Consider the following 19,954-nt stretch of genomic DNA (forward strand, 5'->3'; position numbering starts at 1 on the left):
TAGAGCATCTTTATAGTCACACAGTTACGTTGCAACGTTTGATACACACAAAGCATTCCTCCGGTGTCAGTGAGTTATATGATCTCATGGTCATAGGAACAAATACTTGACACGCAGAAAACAGTAGCAACAAAATGACACGATCAACATGCTACGTCTATTAGTTTGGGTCTAGTCCATCACATGATTCTCCTAATGATGTGATCCCATTATCAAGTGACAACACTTGCCTATGGTCAGGAAACCTTGACCATCTTTGATCAATGAGCTAGTCAACTAGAGGCTTACTAGGGACAGTGTTTTGTCTATGTATCCACACATGCACTGTGTTTCCAATCAATACAATTATAGCATGGATAATAAACGATTATCATGAACAAAGAAATATAATAATAACTAATTTTTTATTGCTTCTAGGGCATATTTCCAGCAACGGCGACATGAATATTCGTGTCGACGGCACCAGGAATCCTTCTGCTACGGCTATGGAGCCTTGCGTTGCTGTTCCCTTGAAGCGGAAAGGGTGATGTAGCACAGCGGTGGTAAGTATTTCCCTCAGTTTGAGAACCAAGGTATCAATCTAGTGGAGGAGTATCACAAGATCCTGCACAAACACAAAAAGCTTGCTCCCAACGCTGTGAAGGGGTTGTCAATCCCTTATAGATTGTTCGCCAAGTGATAACTGAAAGCAACAAAGTAACAAAGCAAAGTAAAAGCGGAGGTGTAAACGATGGATGTGAATAGACCCAGGGGCCGTAGTTTTTACTAGTGGATTCTCTCATGAAAGCAAGTAGACGGTGGGTGAACAAATTACTGTCGAGCAATTGATAGAACCACGCAAAGTCGTGACGATATCTATGGCAATTATTATATCTATAGGCATCACGTCCAGAACAAGTAGGCCGATACTTTCTGCATCTACTACTATTACTCCACACGTCGACCGCTATCCAGCATGCATCTAGTGTATTAAGTCCAAAAGAACAGAGTAACGCCTTAAGCAAGATGACATGATGTAGATGGAGAATCGCATATCAACGACAGAGCCCATCTTGTTACCCTTGATGGCAACTACTTAATGTGTGCCTTGCTGCCCCTACTGTCACTGGGAAAGGTCACCACATGGTAGAATGCAAAACCAAGCACTTCTCCCATTGCAAGAATCATAGATCTAGTTGGCCAAACAAAACCCAAGACTCAGAGAGACTTACAAGGATATCAAATCATGCATATAAGAAATCAGCAAAGACTCAAATATATATCATAGATAATCTGATCACAAATCCACAATTCATCGGATCTCGACAAACACACTCCCAATGAAGATTACATCGGATAGATCTCCATGAAGATCATGGAGAACTTTGTATTGAAGATCCAAGAGAGAGAAGAAGCCATATAGCTACTAACTACGGACCCGTAGGTCTGAAGTGAACTACTCACGAGTCATTGGAGGGGCGATTATGATGATGAAGAAGCCCTCCAACTCCAAAGTCCCCTCCGACAGGGTGCCGGGAAGGGTCTCCAGATGAGATCTCGCGGAAACGGAAGCTTCCGGCGGCGGAAAAGTGTTTTCGAGGCTCCCTGATTTTTTGTTGTATTTTAGGGAATATATAGGCCAAAGATCTAGGTCAGGGGGCGGCCAGGGAGGCCACAAGCCCTGCCACCGCCGCCTCCCCCTCGTGGCGGAGTGGGGGCTAGTGTGCTCCCACGAGCCCTCCTGGCTTGGCCCACAGGCCCCCTGATCTTCTTCCATTCGGGAAAAAATCATTTCGGGGATTTTATTTCGTTTGGACTCCGTTCCAAAATCAGATCTGAAAAGAGCCAAAACACAGAAAAAACAGGAACTGGCACTTGGCACTGAATTAATAAATTAGTCGCAAAAAAGATATAAAAGGTACATAAAACATCCAAAGATGACAAGATAACAGCGTGAAACCATCAAAAATTATAGATACGTTTGAGACGTATCAGGGCGCCCGACTCAACGAGTTAGCCTTTAATATCCCACTTGACCCGGCTAAAAGCCATTACAATCTTGGTTAAACCTGCATGCAAGACGCTACTCCAAAAAGGTGACTCGTTGTACTCTCATAAGCAAGGTTGTCAGAATCGCAATTCTGAATCGGATCGGAGCTCCGTTGCTAGGATCGTGAATCGTAGAATCTTAACTATTAGGATCATAGAAACTTAGATTCTATGAGCAAAATCGTAGAATTGGAGAGGCTATTTTGGATGGTAAGATCATAAGATTCTAAGACTTGAGTCACGATTCTGACAACTTTGCTCATAAGTCAATCCATATGAACTCTGAACTTATACAGGTTAAAACACCGGCTTAAGTCACGTGAGAGCAGACTTAGAGAGAGCGAGGATAAACCATGGGCTATCATGCCAGTTTCATTGAAACAAGACTTGAGCCTAGAAAGCTAATCTTAAATATCGAGCTTAAAATCCGACTTATAAATTATGTTATAATATATTCTTTTGTATATACTGAATTGCACGTAGAAATTCTATATTAAAATTACCGGGTCATACATAGACCGCCGGGTTATTATATTGGATCACATGATGACTAGCTATTTTCTTTGTCAAATACCAAGGAATTCATTATGTTCAAGCATGATCTTATTCTGGTAGTTTATCATGCACCAGAAAAAAACGACTTATGGGATAATAAGAAGTGCGAGGTAAACACATTGACAAATTGCATCAGCAAAATAATACGGTCAACACAGTATTATGCGCACGATGACGCGGCATACAAATCAACTGTTACTACTCCTATTATAGGCTTATCCCAAAATCCACAAACATATCAAAGTTTTTTCAAGACCTAAGGACTACTCCTAATGGTCCTCTCGTGAGTCTTCTCCTTAGCCGCCTTACATTGGTCTTCCACGCTTGTGCCTCCTTGATCCGCCTTAGCCGGCTCATCCTATTGGATTTGGAGGCCCCTTCGAACCCACTGGATTTTGGTCACAGATTCAAAATTTGTATCCTCAGGAATGATAACAGATGATTCAACATCAGGAACGAAACGTTGCTTACGGCGAAGAGGCACAACTTCAAAGGATTTATCCTTTGGCGGGTCTATACGCATGTTCTCCATTGAACATTGCTTACATCTAGCTCGTCTGCAATCCCAGTTGACACTGGGTGGGTCTCCTTCACACACTTGACAAAGTCCTCATCTGAGAATTCTGAGATATTAATTTTGTACTAAGGGAACCCGCCTTCCACTGCTGCGAGATCCAACTCACGCAAATATGCCTTTGCGTGTGCAAGTGCCATTTATGCTCCAAGACGAGCCGTCGATCTTCTAAATTCCTCAACCCATTGTGGTATTGTTGACAACTTATTCAACATATCTTTGACTCTTTTAGGAGGCTGCTCAAGATTTTTTACTGCCATGATGGCATAAACGGATCCTATGAATACTTGCTCCACATATGTGTATATTGCTTCCAGCTTAACTATTGGCTCCTGCAAGAGATTGTGGCTTCTTCACCCTGCACAAATACAATCATAAATATGAGTCAACAATATTTGATGACCCGGAAAATGACAATCGAAAGATAAAGATTTCTACCAAAGATAGCAAGAGTCATTTCAGTAATATGTTTCTTCAGCTTGTTCAACTCGGTAGTGACTACGCCAAGTTTTTGTTTGGCTTCTTCTGCCCGTGCCACTAAGCCGGCATTTTCATCGTCAAACTTGGCCTTCGCTTTATCCAAATGAGTATCATCTTGGATTAGGGAAACCTGGAGATGAGCCGCCACAAGTTCCACATCAGTTTTCAGCCTTTTCTCTTTCTTGAGGTGTTTATTCAAGTCGGCTGACACGAACTCAATCTCATTTAACAACACTTATACAAATCGCAAATATGAAAATCAAATTTTACAAAGCCCCAAACTGCCGCAAGCAGACGACCCGACCCTTGGGGGCTACAACATACAAAATTCATCTAAGTTGCAGGAAGATGCACGCATTCTACATGGCACTTGGGGGATAATGCAAGTCACTTTTTTCTAAATTATAGCAAGACCCGTCTATCTCAAAATATATAATCTGGCCCTTGGGGGGGCTACCGAGCCGGTTTTGCAGTTTTGAGGTAACATATGGTTAATTGGCAGTAAAGACTCGACTATCTCAAAGAGATGAGCCGACCATTGGGGGCTATGATTGACACTTTTTATCGTCAGATAGACCCGGGTATCTCAACAAGATAAGTCGGCCTTGGGGGCTATGGTTGGCATTTTTAACCTCAAGATATCAGAAAAGTACCGGATCATTGGGGGCTACGACTAGTTCTTAAGATTATTACAAGACCCAGTTTACTACTTATTGTACTAAGCTCGCCCTTTGGGGCTACAAGAGTATACATAATAAAGGGTAAAGGATAAAAGTGTTTTACCTCATACTTGGCCCTCAAGGTGTTGACCAATTTCATTTCAATGTCTCGGCTATCAGGCAGCCAGGTCACATATTATTGACATAGCCCATTGATATCAAGATCACCAAGCTCTGGAAGCTCCATCTTGGCTTTTCCTTTCTCCATATTCGCCGGCTCATCTTTGGTCACAACCTTGCCAAGACAGTCAAAGTGCCACGAACTTGAAAGGTTTTTCCTACAATAGCCACTTCTATGTTATCCATGGCAGATGATGGAACAATATTATCCACATGGGGTACAAGGCTTGAAGGATGAGGAGGACTAGGAGGTTGAATGGCCAACTCATTGGATGCGCCTTGATTATCAGCAGTTGTCTCCATGATAACTGGATCCTCGACATGGGTCATCTCCACATCATGAGCCGACTCGGTGCCCAATTCCCGCTCATTTTGGTCAGACAACTCAACTTGAGTTGCCGCTTCATCCATCGGAGGATTTTGAACATTGTGATCAACAACAATGGAAGAAGACTCACCCGCCTTTTTCCTTGCAAAATCTTTGGCTCTAAAAGTCATAAAAAATAAGTTTATTAAGTCAAAGAAATGACAAGTGACTAAATAGTCAATAAAACCGGCTTAAACAAAAAAGCTTACCCATGATTGATGGTGAAAGCCGGAAGCTGTGTTGTTGTTGAGTTGCCAAAGGAGGGCGGTGACTCTTGATAAAGTGAATTAGATGGAATAAGAGGTTGTTTAAAAAGGCCAGCTTGAGGGTGAGAAATAGTTGGGCTATGCAACACATCAAAATGTTGCCTGCATGCGGCCGTCTCGAGAGTTAAACCGACAGACAGTTCCCCAGAGCTACTCCGGGTCTTGGGCTTCGACTGAGCGGCGTGTTAGGTTCGCTTCAAAATAAAGTGCGGATCTAAATAAGCAGTTGGATGCGAAAACCTAACTTTTGTGATGACTCTCCTTGTCCTCTTCATAACATATGTTTCCGAAGAGTTGGAGGAGATTGAAATTACCTCAACGTCACCGGCTTGACTAGTCTCGGTATTGTCCTAGGGATAAGAAGCATTAGCAAGTTCAACAAAGAGACAACCAAGCTAGTCAAGTTCTACCTCACATTCTCCTCCCGAGGCGGCTTCATGTGTCAGGTCATCCATTTTAATAGGAGGAAGAGGAATAGGGGTCTTGGCCCTGGCTCTCCAAAAATTAGAATTTGCCTGGAGAAATAACACAAGCTGGAAAGTCTAAATGAGATGGTGTATTGAAATAAGCCGACATCAACAGACGACCGGATAAGACGGAAAGTAACATCGTGAGTTATGGGAAGATAAATAGAGCTAAGTTGGTTCAAATAGGTGAAGCATGAGCCAAACCAGGTGAGCAGCAAAGTATGGGTAAAGCCGGCTCAATAGTGAAGCATGAGCCCCTGGGGACTTAACGAAATTCACGTGCAAAAACTACTTTCAACCCAAGAGAAATAATGAAATGGATCTAATAAATCATGGAAAAAGGAATTCAATTGTTCTAAGATCAACAAAGGTATCAAAGGCAATGTACACAAGGTCTTTTGAATAAGGCATTATGGATCTATCACGTCGCAAAATACTGAGGAGATTGAGGCAGAACTACATATACTAATGGGAACGGAAGTTTTTCGGATCTACTACTACTACAACTCGCAAGAACTACGACGAACACGATGAAATCTGAAGAAAAACCTAATAGAGGGAAAATCATTTACGAGATCTAGAAAGAAGAGTTGCTCAAAGGAGGCGCATTCCTCGAGAAGACTGATACGTCCATTTTGTATCATGCTTTTATGTTGATATTTATCGCTTCGTGGGCTGTTATTTCACTTCAAGGTACAATTCTTATGCCTTTTCTCTCTTATTTTGCAAGGTTTACTTGAAGAGGGAGAATGTCGGCAGCTGGAATTCTGGCCTGAAATAGGAGCAAGTTTGAGATACCTATTCTGCGCAACTCCAAACGCCGTAAAAATAAACGAGGATTTTTTCGGATTTATAAAAAATACTGGGCCGAAGAAGTGCCAGAGGAACGGAACCAGGGAGCCACAAGCCTGGTAGGCGCGGCCACCCCCATGGCCGCGCCTAGGGGGCTTGTGGGCTCCCTGCTGGCCCACTGACCCCCTTCTTCTGCTATATGAAGGGTTTCGTCCGGGAAAAAATCAAGAGGAGGCTTTTTCGAGGATTCGCCGCCGCCACGAGGTGGAACTTGAGCATAACCAATCTAGAGCTCCGGCAGGACGATCCTGCCGGGGAAACTTCCCTCCCGGAGGGGGAAATCGTCGCCATCATCATCACCAACACTCCTCTCATCGGAGGGGACTCATCACCATCAACATCTTCATCAGCACCATCTCATCTCCAAACCCTAGTTCATCACTTGTAACCAATCTCCGTCTCGCGACTCCGATTTGTACTTGTAAGGTTGCTAGTAGTGTTAATTACTCCTTGTAGTTGATGCTAGTTGGATTACTTGGTGGAAGAGTTTATGTTCATATCTTTGATGCTACTCATTACCTCTCTGGTCATGAATATGATTAAGCTTTTTGAGTAGTTACTTTTGTTCCTGAGGACATGGGATAAGTCATGCTATAAGTAGTCATGTGAATTTGGTATTCGTTCGATATTTTAGTGTGTTGTATGTTGTTTTTCCTTTAGTGGTGTTATGTGAACGTCGACTACATAACACTTCACCATTATTTGGGCCTAGAGGAAGGCATTGGGAAGTAGTAAGTAGATGATGGGTTGCTAGAGTGACAGAAGCTTAAACCCTAGTTTATGCGTTGCTTCGTAAGGGGCTAATTTGGATCCACTAGTTTAATGCTATGGTTAGACTTTGTCTTAATTCTTCTTTCCTAGTTGCGGATGCTTGCGAGAGGGTGTTAGGGCATATTTCTCCTAAGTGGTTTTAGTGATTGATGACAATTGTTGTGCGGACTAATCTTGTGTCCTGAGCATATCAGAATATTCTCCTCTAGGCACAAGATGACTCGACGCCCCTCGGAGGATCTTGAAGACGGATTTTCTTCTACATTTCTCTTCCTAGTTTGAGTCATAGGAAAGTCTTCTTACCAAGAGGGGGTCCGTGTCGGAAAGGTTTGGGTGGAATCCTCACGCACACACCTCATGCACCCACCCATATTTTAGCTTCAGTGGAGCACCATTGTGTTTCCTTGCCTATGTGAAAAAGGGTAAGCGGTAGTAGTACCGCTCTCAGAGCGGTAGTAAATTTTTACTACCGCTCCACGAGCGGTACTACCGTCCCAGGTGCGGTAGTAAACTTTTACTACCGCTCCAGGAGCGGTACTACCGCCTGAAGAACGGTAGTAGTTTTTTACTACCGCTCCAAGGGCGGTACTACCGCCCTTAGTACGGTAGTATTATTTTACTACCGCACCGACGGGCCTTTTCTCGCATACTTTCCAACGGAGGGGGTGGCATGGTAGTACCCCCCGGTACTACCGTGGTTGGTAAGGAGATGAGCGGTAGTATCGCTCCCACGAGCGGTAGTACCGCTCTGGGAAGCGGTAGTACCGCTCGAGGAGCGGTAATACCGCTCGTGCATTTATGTGGTAGGTGGGTATCGGTTGGATCTGCCCCACCTACTATATAAAGGCATCTCCTTCTTCCTTGAGCCTACCTTTAACCTCTCTAAGCTCAATTGTTGCTCCACAAGCTCATTTTAGCCCGATCTCTCTCCCTAGCCAATCAACCTTGTTGATTTTCTAGGGATTGCTTGAGAAGGCCTTGAGCCACACTTCCAAGAAAGGATATTTGATTCCCCCTACTAATCCCTTGCGGATCTTGTTACTCTTGGGTGTTTGAGCACCCTAGACGGTTGAGGTCACCTCGGAGCCACATTCCATTGTGGTGAAGCTCGGTGGTCTTGTTGGGAGCCTCCAAGCTTTGTGTGGAGATTGCCCCAACCTTGTTTGTAAAGGTTCGGTCGCCGCCTCCAAGAGGACCTATAGTGGAATCACGGTACCTTGCATTGTGCGAGGGCGTGAGGAGAATACGGTGGCCCTAGTGGCTTATTGGGGAGCATTGTGCCTCCACACCGCTCCAACGGAGACGTACTTCCTGTCAAAGGGAAGGAACTTCGGTAACACATCCTCATCTTCATCGGTTCCACTTGTGGTTATCTCTTACCTTTACTTTGTATTTGTTGGTATTGTAGAGTATATCCTACGTGCTTCGTTACTCGTTGCTAAGTAGCATCATATAGGTTGTCCTCCTAGTGCCATGTTAGTAAACCTTTATGATTGCTACTCCGTATTTATTTAGAAAAGCTAAAAATTGGTAGTTGCCTATTCACCCCCCCCCCCTCTAGTCAACCATATCGATCCTTTCAATTGGTATCAGAGCCACGTCTCTTTATTAAGGGTTTCACCACCCCAAGAGTATGGAAGGCGAAGAGGGAGTTCCCCATGGGCAACCCGAGGCCATGGACTTGACTTCGGTCACAAGGGACGACTTGAATACGGCTATGGCCGCCCTCAAGACGTCCTTGACGAAAGAAGTCAAGACCATGCTTAAAGAGTTAATTGAGGGAATTAAAAGTCCACACGAACCGGCGTTAGTGGTTAAACCCACCATCACCGATTCGGAGGCCAGTTCCTCTAAGGAAGCGGCTAAAGGTATGCGACCTTCCTCATCTCTCGAAAAGGATGGGACTGGAACCTATGCCTCAGTTCCACCTCCCATGGTCTATGGAAGATCTGTTCCCACACCGCGTCTTAATCCTGTTGGTCATCCTCCTAAGCTTGTTAAGGGTGATTTTGCTAACTGGGTGTTTTCTATTAAGTCTCATTTGAATCACAGCTCAACAAACTTATCGAGAATCATCGAGCAAGGCTACTATACTCATGACCCAAGCAATCTCACTCCAAGAGAAGAAGCGGACAATCAATATAATCACTCCGCATTGTTTATTCTACAGTCCGCAGTACCGCCTGAAGATCTTCCTCACTTGCGCGCGCCCCTTCTCTCTGGCCAAGGACTGTTGGGAGCACATTATGGTGCTATACAAGGGAAGCTCTAGCAGTCAACGGTCAAACTATGAAGTGGTACTTGATAAGGCTGATGAGTTTGTAATGAAGGAAGATGAGGACCCTCGTGATCTCTATCGGAGGGTGACTGCTATTGCTGTTGCTCTCAAGGGTCATGGGATCAAGGATGTGGATGACACATGGGTCAAGCGCAAGTTTCTTAAGGCCATCATGCCTTTCAACAAAGCCATGTCATCAGTCATTCGCCAACGACCAGATTTCCACTCCTTGTCTTCCAGTGAGGTGTTGGATGAATTCATTGCAATGTCAATCATGAACGAGACCGCTCACAATGCACTTGCTCGAGTTCGGTCAAAGACAGCTTCACCTAACCTTTCTTTGAAGGCAAAGGTTGCTTTTGAAGAAGAAGAGGAGGATGAAGAAGAGGAGAGCTGCCCTGAAGACACTAAGTACGCTTATCACGAGCACATGGCTCTTGCGTCGAGGCAATTCTGGGGCAACAAGAGGAACTCAAGACCCAACTTCACCAAGAACAACTCAAGTGGGTTCAAACCCAAGCAACGAGTGAGGACATGTTATAACTATGGCAATGTGAGCCATTTCGTGGCGGAATGTCCTTATGAGAAGAGGGAAGACAACAGAGGCAATCTCATTCGCAAGGACAAAACAAAGTCATTCCCAAGCAAGAACAACTTTGTCAAGAAACCCCATCCAAAGGGTATGGTGGCACTTGAAGAGTACCCCTTCAACGCCATTGCCATTGCCACTCCTTCTTCCAAGAAGGTGTCCCTCTTCAACGCCCCCAACGATAATCACATCGCCAAGTGCCTCATGGCTAAAGATATCACTCATGAGTTTGCTTCCGGAGGGGTGTCATGGTTGCTCGATAGTGGAGCAACAAATCATATGACCGGAAGCAAGGACTTAGTGGTGGATGTGCATCCTTCCCCATCTATGCCCACCCATGTCCAATTCGCCGATGCATCATCGTCAAAGGTATTGGGATTTGGTAACGTGGTCATCTCTCAAGAGTTATCTATTGAGAAGGTCATGCTTGTTGAGAACCTTGCTTATAATTTACTTTCAGTTCGTCAACTTGCAATTATGGGCTTCTCCACATTCTTTAATCTTGATACTGTGGTCCTTTTGTGGAGCAAGACTCTTAAAGTAGCCTATGTTGGACATGTCGAAAATGGTCTCTATGTGCTGAACTTTTCAAAGCGAGCCACTAAGACTGCGACATGTCTAATGGCTAAAGTTGATGTGGGCTGGCTTTGGCATCGCCAACTAGCTCATGTCAATATGAGATCTTTGCAAAGTCTCCTTAAAGGGGACCATATTCGTGGACTAACAAATGTGAGTTTTGCCAGAGATTGTGCTTGCAGTGCCTGCATTGAAGGAAAAATCCATGAAACTGCTCATCGTCCAACGACTCTCATTTACACTAAGAGACCGTTGGAGCTCATTCATATGGATCTCTTCGGTCCCCCATCATTTGATAGTCTTGGGGCAGAAAGTACTGCTTGGTGATTGTTGATGATTACTCAAGATACACTTGGGTATATTTCTTCAAGAGGAAGAGTGAGACTCAACAAACTGTTATCAACTTTGCTAATGAAGCTCAACGTCAACATGAAGCAAAGATTTTGATGATCAGAAGTGACAACGGCACCGAGTTCAAGAACTACACCTTGGATGAGTTTCTAGGTGATGAGGGAATAAAACATCAATATTCGGCACCATATACCCCTCAACAAAATGGTGTGGCGGAAAGGAAGAACCAGACACTGATGGACGCTGCAAGAACAATGATGGCGGAATTCAAATCTCCATATAACTTTTGGGCCGAAGTCATCAACACAGCATGTCATGCGTCCAATCGGCTCTATATCCGCAAAGGCTTGAAAAAGAACCCATATGAGATTCTCACCGGAAACAAACCCAATCTCAAGTACTTCCGGGTATTCGGGTGTAAGTGTTTCATTCTCAAGAAAGGTGCACGTTTAGCTAAATTTGATTCTAGAGCACATGAGGGCATCTTTGTTGGTTATGCTACAAACTCTCATGCTTACCATGTCCTCAACAAGTCCACCGGACTCATTGAGGAGACGTGTAACGTGGAGTTTGATGAAAATAATGGCTCCCAAGTGGAGCAAAGTGGTCTTTGTTATGTAGGTGATGAAATTCCTCCCCAAGCCATAAGAAGAATGGGGATTGGTCAAATACTCCCCATTGAGGAACCCCTTGTGGCCGAAGGAGAAGGAGAATGCTCTACTCAAGTGGAGCCTGATGGAGAACATCGCATGGGAAACAAAAAAATTCCTACGCGTACGAAGACCTATCATGGTGATGTCCATCTACAAGAGGGGATGAGTGATCTATGTACCCTTGTAGACCGTACATGTCGGGACCCCGATCCTAAGCCATAGGAATCCAGCCTGTAACACATCGCATCCCTTTGTGGTCTCACGCACGGTTAACTCCACGGCTGCAGCCTTACCTTAGCCGGGACCGTTTGCGTCTTTTGACTCACGTATGCGATTGTGTCGCTAGCAAACCAATGTCAAAGAACCCGGATCGACATGTCTAGTCATAAACCAAAGTGGCAGTTCCGCACAAGGACAGGCATACATGACCCAACAAAGCAGGTGTCGGTCATCAACGAACGTAGACGAGTCGTAGCAAGCTACAAGGACTCCATTACGTCGCGTGACATTTCCCCAAAGGGGACAGACACAGCAGCTAAGAAGGACACATGCCGGTCAACCAATGTGTCCGGAGCAGTAGCGAACTACCAAGGCTCGTTGGATCACAAAGGGGCATTTCCTTGTAAGGAGTGCTACTAAAGTTCACGACTAGGTATTCGAACCCCATACATATCAAGTAAGACACACGTACGCATGGCATACCGATATGTATAGATACATCGATGGCATCACAACATAACCATAACCATAAAAGCTTTATTTAAGAGGCTCGGAAGAGCCACACACATAATATTACACATTAAGGGTCTCACGACCCATAATAGCAGTCATACAATACAAGCCAGCGGAAGAGTTATAAACTGTCTGGGTACAGACAGGGCAACTAGTAGGCATGTGGCCTGACTATACTACAGAGCCGACGTAGGGCCAGATCGTAGCTGGGACACCAGCTACTCGTCGTCGTCGATGTCTACGAAGAACCCTCCATTAGGGTCATTAGCAACCTCTGCAACATTTATTAAGCAAACATGAGTACGAAGGTACTCAGCAAGACTTTAGGAGAACTAACTACTCATGCAAGGTATCAAAAGGTATTGTGGGGTTTCATGCGGGAAGCCAGCATTTGACACGTGGCTAGGCAACTTGCTTTTTGAAATTAGTTTTGACAACTTGATTTCTCGCACACGAGTCCACTAACACCACAACAATACACTATCGTGGAATCATTCCGTCTCCATATGGAAATGCCGTCCACGACACTCACGCTTATCTTGACAATTTTATGAGTAGCCATTGAAGTTATCTATGAACAACATATGTCTCCAAGTAGTCCATATCCGCGGACGCGGCTATTCGAATAGATCATAACCCTGCAGGGGTGTACTTCGTCACACACGCTCCCGCCACTTATCGCCATGTGCACGTCATGCACCTCGGCAACCTTCAAGCGGAAGCCGAGCGAGGGAGTCGGCCACGACCGTTAACCACACTAGTACCTAGTCCAGGTTTATCGCCTATCTGAGAGTAACCCGTACGGAAGTCCGGCCGAGGTTTCCGCCACGGCCTCAAACGATGTGCGCAGGGTTCCCAAGCCCACCATCCGGGTGCCACTTGGTACACCGTGCCACTGCCTACCGCATCACGGTCCACCTCTCAGGTCAGCACCATGCACGGCCTCCAGCATTACTATAAACACCAGAAACTACTTGCAACTCCTGGACCGAGTACTACGCGATTAATAGGCCGAGCGGGGTCATATTTCAGGGCCCAGCATGTGGTAGTATCTAGTCTTGGATTACATACACGGAACTCAGTTCCTAAGGACGGTTTCAATGAAACAACCCGCCATGTACTCCTACACAGCCTTTCACCGGTACCTTTACCAAATCAAGTTCAACACACGACCTTTGCTCACGGAACACATTCCACATTTCTGTTCATCTCCCAGATGACAGACCATACACAACTCTAAGCATAGCATGCATAGCAGGATAAGGCACATCATAGCTCAAGCAACTACCGGGTATGCTAGGTTGCAAGGTTCGGCTATTTACTGTGACAAGGTTAAGTCATGCAAAGGAAGTGGGTCCAACTATCGTGGCAAAAGCAGTTGAAGCATTTGATCCTAATGCAATAAATAGGTGCAGGAGCAAGAACATAGGAGTTATCGTGATGATCAAAAAGGGTTGCTTGCCTTGTTGCTCAGAGGAGGAACGATATCCGTCAGACGGATATTCGGTGGAATCCGGGGGTGCGGAGCCTGTCGAAATGAATGGCAACATTCAATAACAATCATATGCAATCAAAATGATGCATGAGCATGGCATGAGAATGCAAGTGATAAGTTATTATAATCAAGATGTTTTAGGTTTAGAGTTGATTTGAATCACATTCGAATAGCAATTCAAACGGGTATTCTCGGATACCGGTTCAATTGATTCGACCTGATGCTCAGATCAACCTAATGTTAACATGCATGAAATGTCATGTTATGGTACTGATTTATATCTAGGGCAGTGTGTGATCATTGTATTTATAATGAAATTTGGATATTTTTGCAAATTCCATTTATAAAGTGATTAAAGAATTGAATTATTCCTTATTTCACAATTTAGGGTCCTGTAACTTTTTCAAACATAGTTGAAAATAGCATAATCAGAATCCTTGAATTTTTTTGATACTTTTTCATATATAATTTATTTTCATTGGAGTTACAGATTAATTTCTATGATTTTTGCAATTTTTAGAAATTTCCTGAATTAGTTTTAAACTGGAAATTCCATTTATTGCATCAGGCTGACGTCAGCAGGTCAGCCGACCTGTTCAGGTCAAACCTGACAGGGGGGCCCCACTGGTCAGCCTCTCTGGGACTAATCCCGCGCTGACCAGCCCTAACTGAGGTTTGACTTGGCCTTGGGCCCACTTGTCAGCGAGTGATTAAGTCACTAATCGGCTGGGTTAGCTTGCCACGTCGACCTCCACCGGCGGCGAGGTCGTCCTCGCCGGCGGGGAGCCTCCGACGACCACCAGCACGGCGGAGGGGCTCGGAAACGGCGCACAGGGGGCCAAATGCTGCGCGAAGAGCACCAGAGGAACGGCACGTCTCCCGCAGCTTCATTTCTGCGCCTAGCCGGGGCTGATCTGGCCGGAGATGACGCCGGCGATGAGCTTGGCGGCGGCCAAGGCTCGGGCGTCATCGGGGTCTTTGCAACAGGGGGATCTACGCTCGGTTCTTAGCTGCTACAGCATCTACGCGTCGTCCTGGAGCTGTTGGTGCCATCCGAAGGACGAGCTGGACATCGGAGGGCTACCGGCGACGAGCGGCAGCGGCGGTCCTCGTCGGGCTCCGGTGAAACTAGGGCTAGAGGAGGGGATCGACGGGGAAAACTTAGGGAAAACGACCGCATGCTCACAGGGAGTGCAGAGCAGAGCTCAGACGGCTCGGGGAAGGCCTGGGGGCGACGAATCGACGGGAGAGGTCCGGCGGCCGGAGGAGGAAGACGACGGCGTTGCGGGCGTTGCAGGGCTCGAGGAGGCTTCGGCTTCTGCAGAGACGACCAGGGCGACGAGGCGGAGCTAATGGCGTGCTCTGGGAGGGGATCCTATGGCCAGGGGCACGGCCAGCTCGAGCTCGAGCTCGGCTCTAATGGCGGCAGCAGGGAGAAGGAGGAGATCCGGGAGGAGGAGGAGAACCGAGGCGGGGAATGGATAGGGGAAGCTTTGGGGAGCTTATCCCCATCGTCGCCAGCGCGAACCGGCGGCCAGGCAGGCACGCAGGTGCGTGGCCGCGCCGGAGGAGGCGGCGGCCACCTCCTGCTGCCTACTGGCGCGAGGGAGGGGATGAGCGGGGAGATGGGCCGGGCCTGGCTTGGGCGACAGGTAAGTCTTTTTCCATTTTCTTTGTTTTTGTTTTTCTGTTTTGCTATTTATTGCTTTGCTAATTATTTCAGCTCCAAAACAAAAAGTAAAAACTATTTTAGACCTCCTGAAATATTTGTTATAATATCCCCACTCATTTCCAAGGTTTTCAACATTTTTGGAAGATTATAGTTTCTGATTTCAATTTTTTAAATTTGAAACCAGTGGCTTTTGCATTTATTTAAAATGCTTAAAGTGTCAAGAAAATAGTTTTCTCCAATGCTCATTTACTTTCATGATTTATCAGAAAGTTTGAACATTTCTTGAGGCCATTTTGGGTTCATTGATTTGAACTAGTTTGAAATTTCCTTTAATTGAAATGGTGGCTAGGGTTTTGAGTTTTTCCTTTGCCACTTTGTTGTTTTTGTTGAAACTTCTTAGATGCAAATGCAAAGAAGACATGAGCACAATGCTATCTTGGTTAAGGGTTAGGGATGTGACAACTCACCCCCACTCAAAAGAATCTCGTCCCAAGATTTAGAAGTCGTCGGGAATAATGCAGGATATTTGAGTCGGAGACGATCCTCTCTTTCCCAGATTGCCTCCTTTTCAGAATGATTTGACCATTGAACTTTAAGAAACTTGAGGTTTCGACGTCGAGTGGTACGCTCAGCTTGATCAAGAATACGCACGGGGTATTCTCGGTAAGAAAGGTTATCTTGTAGATCAAGCGTTTTGTGGTCCACTTCACGGATAGGATCCGAAAAGCAACGCCTGAGTTGCGAGACGTGGAAAACATCATGAACCTTGGAAAGATGCGGAGGAAGTTCCAACTGGTAGGCAACTTCTCCTCGTTTGGCAAGAATGCGAAAAGGTCCAATGTAACGAGGAGCCAATTTGCCCTTGATACCGAATCGATGGGTACCCTTCAAAGGTGTAACCCGAAGGTAAGCCTTCTCGTCAACTTCAAAGGTCACAGCCTTATGATGACGATCATATTGGCTCTTTTGACGAGACTGCTATTTTCAAGTTTTCACAAATAATGCGAACCTGCTCTTCTGCATCCTGGATCATGTCCGGGCCAAAGAGTTGCCTCTCTCCAGTTTCTGACCAATTAAGAGGGGTTCGACATCTTCGTCCATAGAGAACTTCAAAAGGGGCTTTGCCCAAGCTTGATTGATAACTATTGTTATAAGCGAATTCGGCGAATGGAAGGCACTTCTCCCAATTCATACCGAACGAAATAACACAAGCTCGGAGCATATCTTCTAGGATTTGATTCACTCTTTCTACTTGACCACTTGATTGAGGATGGAAAGCAGTGCTAAAAGATAAGTGAGTCCCCATGGCATTCTGAAAACTTTCCCAGAAGCGAGAAGTAAAGATACTTCCACGGTCCGAGTTAATTTCCAGGGGAACACCATGAAGAGACACTATTCGAGAGATATATAACTCTGCTAGCTGGCTAGCTGTTATACTCTCACGAACAGGAAGAAAATGAGCCACTTTGGAAAGACGGTCAATGACCACAAAGATAGCATTATTTCCTTTCTTGGTCTTGGGAAATCCGGTAATGAAATCATGCTAACTTTATCCCATTTCCATTCAGGAATAGCTAAAGGTTGAAGGGTGCCAGCAGGCCTTTGATGTTCTGCCTTAACTCGCCGACAAACGTCGCAGTTAGAAACGAACTCAGCAATTTCTCTCTTCATCCTAGTCCACCAGAACCTCTGGCGTAGGTCCTGATACATCTTAGTACTACCGGGATGAATGGTGAGAGGAGAATCATGAGCCTCCTTAAGGATTAACTACCTTAGATGTGGGTTCTTAGGAACCACTAAACAATTCTGGAAGAACACCAGACCTTGATCGACGACCAGGGCGACGAGGTGGAGCTAATGGCGTGCTCTGGGAGGGGATCCTACGGCCAGGGGCACGGCCAGCTCGAGCTCGAGCTCGGCTCTAATGGCGACAGCAGGGAGAAGGAGGAGATCCGGGAGGAGGAGGAGAACCGAGGCAGGGAATGGATAGGGGAAGCTTTGGGGAGCTTATCCCCATCGTCGCCAGCACGAACCGGCGGCCAGGCAGGCACGCAGGTGCGTGGCCGCGCCGGAGGAGGCGGCGGCCACCTCCTGCTGCCTACTGGCGCGAGGGAGGGGACGAGCGGGGAGATGGGCCGGGCCTGGCTTGGGCGACAGGTAAGTCTTTTTCCATTTTCTCTGTTTTTGTTTTTCTGTTTTGCTATTTATTGCTTTGCTAATTATTTCAGCTCCAAAACAAAAAGTAAAAACTATTTTAGACCTCCTGAAATATTTGTTATAATATCCCCACTCATTTCCAAGGTTTTCAACATTTTTGGAAGATTATAGTTTCTGATTTCAATTTTTTAAATTTGAAACCAGTGGCTTTTGCATTTATTTAAAATGCTTAAAGTGTCAAGAAAATAGTTTTCTCCAATGCTCATTTACTTTCATGATTTATCAGAAAGTTTGAACATTTCTTGAGGCCATTTTGGGTTCATTGATTTGAACTAGTTTGAAATTTCCTTTAATTGAAATGGTGGCTAGGGTTTTGAGTTTTTCCTTTGCCACTTTGTTGTTTTTGTTGAAACTTCTTAGATGCAAATGCAAAGAAGACATGAGCACAATGCTATCTTGGTTAAGGGTTAGGGATGTGACAACTCACCCCCACTCAAAAGAATCTCGTCCCGAGATTTAGAAGTTGTCGGGAATAATGCAGGATATTCGAGTCGGAGACAATCCTCTCTTTCCCAGATTGCCTCCTTTTCAGAATGATTTGACCATTGAACTTTAAGAAACTTGAGGTTTCTACGTCGAGTGGTACGCTCAGCTTGATCAAGAATACGCACGGGGTATTCTCGGTAAGAAAGGTTATCTTGTAGATCAAGCGTTTTGTGGTCCACTTCACGGATAGGATCCGAAAAGCAACGCCTGAGTTGCGAGACGTGGAAAACATCATGAACCTTGGAAAGATGCGGAGGAAGTTCCAACTGGTAGGCAACTTCTCCTCGTTTGGCAAGAATGCGAAAAGGTCCAATGTAACGAGGAGCCAATTTGCCCTTGATACCGAATCGATGGGTGCCCTTCAAAGGTGTAACCCGAAGGTAAGCCTTCTCGTCAACTTCAAAGGTCACAGCCTTATGATGACGATCATATTGGCTCTTTTGACGAGACTGCTATTTTCAACTTTTCACAAATAATGCGAACCTGCTCTTCTGCATCCTGGATCATGTCCGGGCCAAAGAGTTGCCTCTCTCCGGTTTCTGACCAATTAAGAGGGGTTCGACATCTTCGTCCATAGAGAACTTCAAAAGGGGCTTTGCCCAAGCTTGATTAATAACTATTGTTATAAGCGAATTCGGCGAATGGAAGGCACTTCTCCCAATTCATACCGAACGAAATAACACAAGCTCAGAGCATATCTTCTAGGATTTGATTCACTCTTTCTACTTGACCACTTGATTGAGGATGGAAAGCAGTGCTAAAAGATAAGTGAGTCCCCATGGCATTCTGAAAACTTTCCCAGAAGCGAGAAGTAAAGATACTTCCACGGTCCGAGTTAATTTCCAGGGGAACACCATGAAGAGACACTATTCGAGAGATATATAACTCTGCTAGCTGGCTAGCTGTTATACTCTCACGAACAGGAAGAAAATGAGCCACTTTGGAAAGACGGTCAATGACCACAAAGATAGCATTATTTCCTTTCTTGGTCTTGGGAAATCCGGTAATGAAATCCATGCTAACTTTATCCCATTTCCATTCAGGAATAGCTAAAGGTTGAAGGGTGCCAGCAGGCCTTTGATGTTCTGCCTTAACTCGCCGACAAACGTCGCAGTTAGCAACGAACTCAGCAATTTCTCTCTTCATCCTAGTCCACCAGAACCTCTGGCGTAGGTCCTGATACATCTTAGTACTACCGGGATGAATGGTGAGAGGAGAATCATGAGCCTCCTTAAGGATTAACTACCTTAGATGTGGGTTCTTAGGAACCACTAACCGATTCTGGAAGAACACCACACCTTGATCGACGACCAGGGCGACGAGGCGGAGCTAATGGCGTGCTCTGGGAGGGGATCCTATGGCCAGGGGCACGGCCAGCTCGAGCTCGAGCTCGGCTCTAATGGCGGCAGCAGGGAGAAGGAGGAGATCCGGGAGGAGGAGGAGAACCGAGGCGGGGAATGGATAGGGGAAGCTTTGGGGAGCTTATCCCCATCGTCGCCAGCGCGAACCGGCGGCCAGGCAGGCACGCAGGTGCGTGGCCGCGCCGGAGGAGGCGGCGGCCACCTCCTGCTGCCTACTGGCGCGAGGGAGGGGACGAGCGGGGAGATGGGCCGGGCCTGGATTGGGCGACAGGTAAGTCTTTTTCCATTTTCTCTGTTTTTGTTTTTCTGTTTTGCTATTTATTGCTTTGCTAATTATTTCAGCTC

Source organism: Hordeum vulgare, chromosome 6H, assembly GCF_904849725.1.
Source record: "Hordeum vulgare subsp. vulgare chromosome 6H, MorexV3_pseudomolecules_assembly, whole genome shotgun sequence".
Lineage (NCBI taxonomy): Eukaryota > Viridiplantae > Streptophyta > Magnoliopsida > Poales > Poaceae > Hordeum > Hordeum vulgare.